This window comes from Castor canadensis, chromosome 4 (genome assembly GCF_047511655.1).
Source record: "Castor canadensis chromosome 4, mCasCan1.hap1v2, whole genome shotgun sequence".
NCBI lineage: Eukaryota > Metazoa > Chordata > Mammalia > Rodentia > Castoridae > Castor > Castor canadensis.
Window position 1 is genome coordinate 29,710,223 of NC_133389.1, and position 7,172 is coordinate 29,717,394.

The 7,172-nt window shown below is 47.2% G+C and overlaps 1 pseudogene; it reads left to right on the forward strand.

Annotated features, from left to right (window-relative positions):
• The first annotated feature begins 226 nt into the window (after positions 1-226).
• LOC141422782 (U4 spliceosomal RNA) lies at positions 227-299 on the forward strand (annotated as a pseudogene).
• Positions 300-7,172: the final 6,873 nt, after the last annotated feature.

Consider the following 7,172-nt stretch of genomic DNA (forward strand, 5'->3'; position numbering starts at 1 on the left):
AACACAAAAAGGGCTGGTGGAGTGACTCAAGGTGTAGGACCTGAGTTCAAGTCCTCCGGTACTGCAAAAAACAAAACAATAAAACTTTTTCAGTTGTTACACTAGTGCTCTTCTGCCTCTACAAAAAGAAAGCCAACCAAGAAGAAACTAAAACTTACTTCTGGTTCTTTCCGTGTGAAAGACTGAGGGTATATGGTCAAAGTACTGTGTTCAAAAAACTATTTGGAGCTTTGCACAGTGACAGTATCGTAGCCAGTGAGGTTTATCCAAGGCTCGATTATTGCGAATTGAAAAAAAAGAGTTATTTGGGTTACTAGTTTTTTCTTTTTCTTCATTGTGGTTATTTTATTCATTAGAAATATAGTTGTTTCTTTCTGTTCATTTCCTTTTGAACTCAATTTTAGAGTTCCCTATAGCCTTGGTGCGTTTTGTTTGATTTGGGTTTTTTGAGAGATGGTCTCTTATGTAGCCTATGCTAGCCATGAACTTGAGCTTCTCCTGCCTCAGCCTTATGAGTGCTGGAATTACAGAAAAGCACCACTACTCTGGCTGTCGATTTTAATATAGAGAATATTAACATAATTCTCAAAGGGAAAACTACATCAAAAGGTGTTGTCAGAGAAGTGTCACCTTCATAAATCCTCTCTTATCTTTGCCCCTCCCCCACCCTTTGAAGATGACACGTTTCATTGGTTTCCACTTTATCCTTCCTTGTGCTGCTTTTTGGGGGAAAAAAAAGAAAAGAAAAAAACAATTTTAGAAGGCAAATATGTTAATGGCGCTGGTGCAGTCTGTGATCGGAACACTTCTAAATTCTTTGTGTCCAGTGCTGAAGGATCCATGGCGGGACACATGGGTGTAAAGGCAGTTTATTAAAAGTCGGGAGTATGGTAGGCCCAGGTGGTGGCCGCCAGCCGGGAGAGCAGGTTTCAGCGCCTCGGGTGCTTTTAAAACCTATGCTAACCTATGGGGAGGAACCAGGTGATTCTCATCCAATAGTCAATGAGTGGGGAGGCGCATGGGTGGTTTCCCGCCAGGTGAGGGGGTTCCTGAGCCAAAGCGTGGTTAATGTAAGATGTAATGTTTTTTCTATGAGTCCCAAACTTTCCCTAATTTGAGCCTGCCTCAAATACATGCATGTTTTCTTATTTCCCTTATTCCTCCTTGCATTTTGTTTTCTCAATTAACATATCCTAAAATCACTCCCTGTCTGTTGAGCGAGTGCTTGTTCATTTGTCTTTACGGCTACCTGCCCTCCACCCCCGATGTGGATAACCCCTGCTTATTCAACTACTGTCTTAGGCTTCGTGTGTAGGTAGATCTTATATTTTGCAATTACAAATAATCCTGCCACACACCGTGTGGACTTGTGTATTTGTATCACTGATGTGTATCTTCGGGGTAAATCCTGAGAAATGGGGTAACGGTTGAATTTGTTGGGTCAGGAGACCTAAGGCAGGTGAGCGAGTGGCCCACCCGCCCTGGAGAGCAATGTCATTCTTATATCCTGACGAGTTAGAGGCCTGCATTCCTGCACCCTGAGAGGGAGTTGTAAACTGCATTCCTGCATCCTAAAGGAGAGATACAGAGTCTGATAGAGCTGCCACAAAATGCTCCCAAGATTGTTTCCCCTCCCCCAATAAAGGTGCAAACCAAACCAGTTCACCTGAGAAAGCCTGCGAATCCATGGCCAATGAGAAAAACCCCCCTAATCCTGAGTTAAAGCGTCCATAAAAACCTCAGCCTTCACCTGAGCAGCGAGCTGCCGGCTTCCGGGCTCCACTGCGCTTCTCTAGCTGTGGCCTTTCCTTTCTCTCTAATAAATCCTACTTTATATACTGGCTTTGGATCCTCACTCAGCGGCCTCACGAGCCAGTTCCCTGGCCTGTGACGGCAAGGACTCTCCACCCCGACACGTAACAAGTGGTAAATGCAAATATGATTTTCTTAACATTTGAGAAATTCTCCTCTGTGGGATTGGGTCATTTTGCATTTCCACCAGCAGTGTCTGAAAGGAACGGTCCCCAAAACCTTGGCAACTGAGTGGATTGACAGCTATTGGATTTTGACCAATCTGATGAGAAATGGTATCTCAGGGTTTTTTTTTTTTTTTTTTTTTACAGTACTGGGGTTTGAACTCATGGCCTTCACCTTGAGCCACTCCACCAGCCCTTTTTTTGTGATGGGTTTTTTTGAGTGAGATAGGGTGTCATGAACTAGTTCCCCAGGCTAGCTTTGAACCATGATCTCCAATCTCTGCCTCCTGAGTAGCTAGGATTATAGGCGTCAACCACCGGTGCCTGGCTCTCAGTGTACTTTTAGGTAGCATGTCTCTCAATATGAACAGATTTCAGCATCTTTTCCTTTATACCATTTTCGTGTTTGTGAATTGTCTGTTCCTTTTTTATTTATTTATTTTTTTGGACTAGGGTTTGAACTCTGGGATTCACGCTTACAGAGCACTCTATTGCCTAAGCCACATCTCCAGTCCATTTTGCTCTGGATTTTTTTGGAGATAGGGTCTTGTGAACTGTTTGCCCAGATTGTACTTGAACTGCAACCTTCCCAATTTCAGCTTCCCAAGTAGCTAGGACCACAGGCATGAGCCACTGGCGCCCGGCTCCTTTCTTTTGCACTCTTTTGTATATAGAATTCAAAACCTTTTTTTTTTCTTCGGCCCTAAATATTCTTTATATTTTAGGGACATATCACTTTTTTTATCATGGGTACTATGTATCCTGAGCCTGGAGTGGTCACAGTTCAGACAGGCAGAAGAGTGACAATACAATAGGATCTCACTAGTAGTAATTTGGATGGCATTAACTTGGGGATCATGTGGCCATGGTCATTCATGTGAGATTGGCTCCCAGTGCCCTTTTCCTCCTTCCCTCCCTCCCTCCCTCCCTCCCAGGAGGCACTTATTTTTCCGTGTCTATCATATTTTAGATTTTTTTTCTTTTTTTCAGTACTGGGGTTTGAACCCAGGGCTTTGTGCTTTGCTAGGCTGTGTGACATGGGGTGCTCCTTTCCCTTTCCATTTCTCCCTACTTTATCCTTTACTAAATAAACCTTTGCTAATCTGAGAGAGAGAGAGAGAGAGAGAGAGAGAGAGAGAGAGAGAGAGAGAGAACATTGTATCTGTCTTTTATGTTGCAAGCCATGAAATGGCCTTCACACAAAAGGAAAATAAAAGTCTGTTTCCTTTTTCTTGAGACAGTTTCTCCCAGGCTGGCCTCCATCTCGAGATCCTGCTGCTCAGCTTCCGACATGCTGGGATTATAGCCATGGATCACTAAGCCCAACTACAAACTGAAAACTATATAGATTTTAGGTATATATCTAGACACATACATATATTCACATGTTAAATGAATCCAAATGTAATTCCTAGAACAAAACATTGAGATGGTTTGTAAAGAGCTTCCTTTTTCCCTCCCCTGTTTTTGTTCTCTGCTCTCTAACCCACTCCTTCCTCCCTTCCTTTCCTTCCTTCAGCGCCTTTCTAAGTTTCATATTTTTGTATTTGTACATTCTTATTTAGGGTACACATAATTTTAATTACCATAAATGGGCTGGGTTATGGATCCCCCTCAGTCTTTTTCTCTGTTAAGCTCTTCCATGTGGCTGTGTGTACATCAAATCCGTTACTTCCGACTGTTAGACTGAAAAGCACAGAGAGATAGGAGATGGCGATGTTAGGCTGAAAGCGGGTGAGGAGATGGCTCAGCTCACTGTCAGCACAGGTTTTATTAGGAGAAGGAACCTGAGGAGGGTGTTTCCAGCAGACGCTAGAGCCCACAGCTGCTTACAAACTTGGGGTTGATATGGGAGTTGGTGGAGAAGTCCCAGAAAGGTCGCTGGGTGGGAAAATTCTCTTGTGGCTAGTTCAGGAGGGTAAGTGGTGGTGAGGTTTTATCATTCTTTGAAGCCAATCTGCTAAAGGCAGAGGACTGTTATTCTTTGGGACTTGGGGGGGGGTGGTTCTAGTAAGTCACCTGTGAAGGAGATGGGGTCTGGTCCCAATGTGACTGGCTGCCTTATGTTCACCTTAACACTGACTGCTACATGTGTATGTCTGGGGAGGAAGTAAAACTGGAGTTTTGAACCTCAGGCCCAAACTCCTGGGATCCCACATGCCAGGTCCAGCCACTCATCCCTGTACACCAAATAAAGAGATGTGGTGAAGGGAGAGAAAGATTTATTACAAGGCTCAGGACACGCTGAGGGAGGAGGCAAAATAAGTACTCAGCCCATCTTCAGGGTACAAACATGAGCTATAAGTTTAAACAGACAAAGGACTGGGGACAAGGGACAAAGGTATGCATAGTTCAACAGTCGCAGTCTCTGGTGTGGCCTTATTCTTCGGAGTTCTGGAAAGGCTGTTATCCAGAGACATCATCACTTGGCAGGTGGTCTATCCTGAGGAGGTGATCCTGTTGGAGATAGTTTCCAGTCCCTCATCGTGAAGATGTTGTCAGTCCAGTCTTTCCTGGAACCCTAGGTGATTGCAAAGTGACTGCAAAGAGAATGGCTTAGAGCAGAGACGGATACAAGATGAAGGACAGATGCCATGCTTTTCTCCTGCTTTTGATTTGTGGATCCAAGTAAGAGGTCAGCGATTTTCAGCAAAAGCAGTTTAAATGTCTCTTACAAAAGGACACTGGCTTTGTCATCACAGAAGAACAGAACAGGGAAGCTGGTTGTTAGAAACGAAAGAGGCAGAGAGACCGCTCAAATGCCAGCACAGAGTTTATTGTTCAGGAAGGAGCCCTGTGGAGGGGTCCCCGGTAAGAGCTGGAGCCCACAGACTCCACACTGGAGTCTTACAAGCCTTACAGACTTGGAGTAGCTATAGGGGAGCGGTCTGGAGGGAAAACCTGGCTGGGTGGGAAAATTTTTCCAAAGTGGAGGCAATCATCACTAGGAGATGCTAGAGGAGATAAGTGGTAACTAGGTAGATAAGTTGCTCTGGGAAGGTGGAGGAGATAGGTAGGAATTAGGTAGATAAATTGCTCAGCTCTGGACCCCCTGGTGAGGCGGTGGCTTGTCATTTCCTTGAGGCTAGATGTGGTCCTTCCTGCAAGGGTGGGGGTCCAATCCTAATGTAGCTTCTTTTTGTTTATCCTAACACTGGTGTCCAGCACAGGACATGTGAGGCTATGGAAGCTGAGCTGTCTGCAAAGGCAGAGACCAGGCCCTAAAACGTTGGCTCTTCTCCCTCCCCAGCTAGCTCGTTGGTCCCACTAACAGAATGGAGGCTACAGCTTCCTTGAGAATGGAAGCTGTGGCTGCCCTCAGCCTGGCTGGATCAGCTTCCAAGACATTGGCCTTCCTCGGGGTGGGGGTAGTGGGGCATAGTAGAGATTGAGGGATGTCCAGAGGGCATTTCAGGAAACAGGCAGAAGTGAAGGCAGGGACAGAGGGATAATATGGGGTAGCAGTTCCTCTCATAAGCTCAGCTGGCTCTGAGGACACTGCTTCCAAAGTGTCTCTCTGTATACCTGTGCCTGGCCCAAGAGGCAGTGTTGGGGTTCGATACTCACTTTTGCTGGGAGTGGTGGTGCACACCTGTAATTCCAGCCCTCAGGAGATACAGGCAGGAGGATTGAAAGTTTGAGGCCAGAATGGCTACATGGGAAACCATGTCTCAAAACAAAAAACAATATCAAAAACTTCATTTTTGTCCCTCTCCCCAAGCTACCAGGATGAGGGAGCAGGAAGATTCCAGAAAAGGATGTAGATCCCAGGTTTGGGGTAGGGAGGGGATGGCCCACATCAAGCATCCTGAGCTGGGAGGAGGGTGGGCTGTTTCCAGACCAGTGGCTAAGGGGGTGGGGGGTCTCCTGTTTAGTCCCCCCTGCCACTACCCAGGGCCCAGAAGAAACTGGGGAATAGAGTTCTGAGTTTAAACCACCCTCATTGGCTCCAGGACTGGGAGGGCTGTGGTGTGCAGGGAGTGGGATAGTGATGAGGCGGGAGTGGCTGGAGAAGACAGAAGAAGACAACCACCACCCCCAGCATGCATGCACACAGTCCTCTCCTTGGCTGGATGCTGTACTGCCCCAGAAGCCCACAGAGGTGCCTTGGGGCTGCTGCACGTGTGGCACAAAATGTGTCAAGCCTCCAGGCTCTCTCCAGCCTGAGCCCTTGGGAAGAAAGGGCTCTGCTGCCACTTGATAACCTAAATGCAAATGCACGTGGTCCTCAGCACCCTGATGAGTTTGTTGAACACCTGTACCCCTAATAGTGGGAGTGCCCAAGTCCCCTGGCTGCTTCAAGTTGGAAAAGGGAGACCAAGAAGCCTGTAGAAACTGCCCCCATTCCAACTGGCGCCAGTCCTCTGACCCCTACCCAAATGCCTGCTCTGGTTCCAGGCTTCCCACCTGTTCATGGTGAAAAGGAAAGACCACACTGGGGGCAGCCCCCAGAAGAGAAAGGCATAGGTGACACCAGAGACTCTCCGGTTCCCCAAACCGGTCTCCCCACGCCAGACAAAGGAGGGTGGTCCCAGCTCCGGCTGAAAGGAGATCTGGCTGGGCTGGCTTTCAAGAGGAGCCTCTGGCATTGAGTAGACTAGGGAGAGTGGCCACAGCTTCGGGGGAGTATCCCTTCCTCTTCTCCCTTGTCTGATGTTAGTGTAGGAAACAGCAGCAGTGGCTAACATCCTTGAATGGTGTATGTCTGATTCTGTGCTCAGTGCATTATCTCATTCAAGGTGAGGCTTTCCATTATGTTCATTTTATAGATAAGCAGGATTGAGTGGTTGGACCATGGTCAAATGGCTTGTGAGGGGTGGGTGAGGGACTTACCTGGGCAGTCTGGCCCCTGGCCCCGGCTCCATGATCCTCTAAAGCATGTGGCTCCATTCATCTCTGAGCACATCAAGGTCCCCAAGGGCTTACCAGTTCTCCCCATGAGTCCCCTGAGCCGTGGTTCTCATCTTGATAGTGGGTGGGTATCAGATTTGCTTGGGAAACTTTCCAGAATGCACCTGTCTTCTCCCCACCCCTGCTTGTAGGGGTAAGGTGTACAGCCCATATAGATAAGAGCTCACCAACTGATTCTGATGCTATTCCCACCACCCAGGTCTGCCACGCACAGACCTGTGTCCCTCAGGCCCAGAGAGAAATTGCTTATCTATCTCTCTTTATGTCAGCTCATGGGGACAGCCC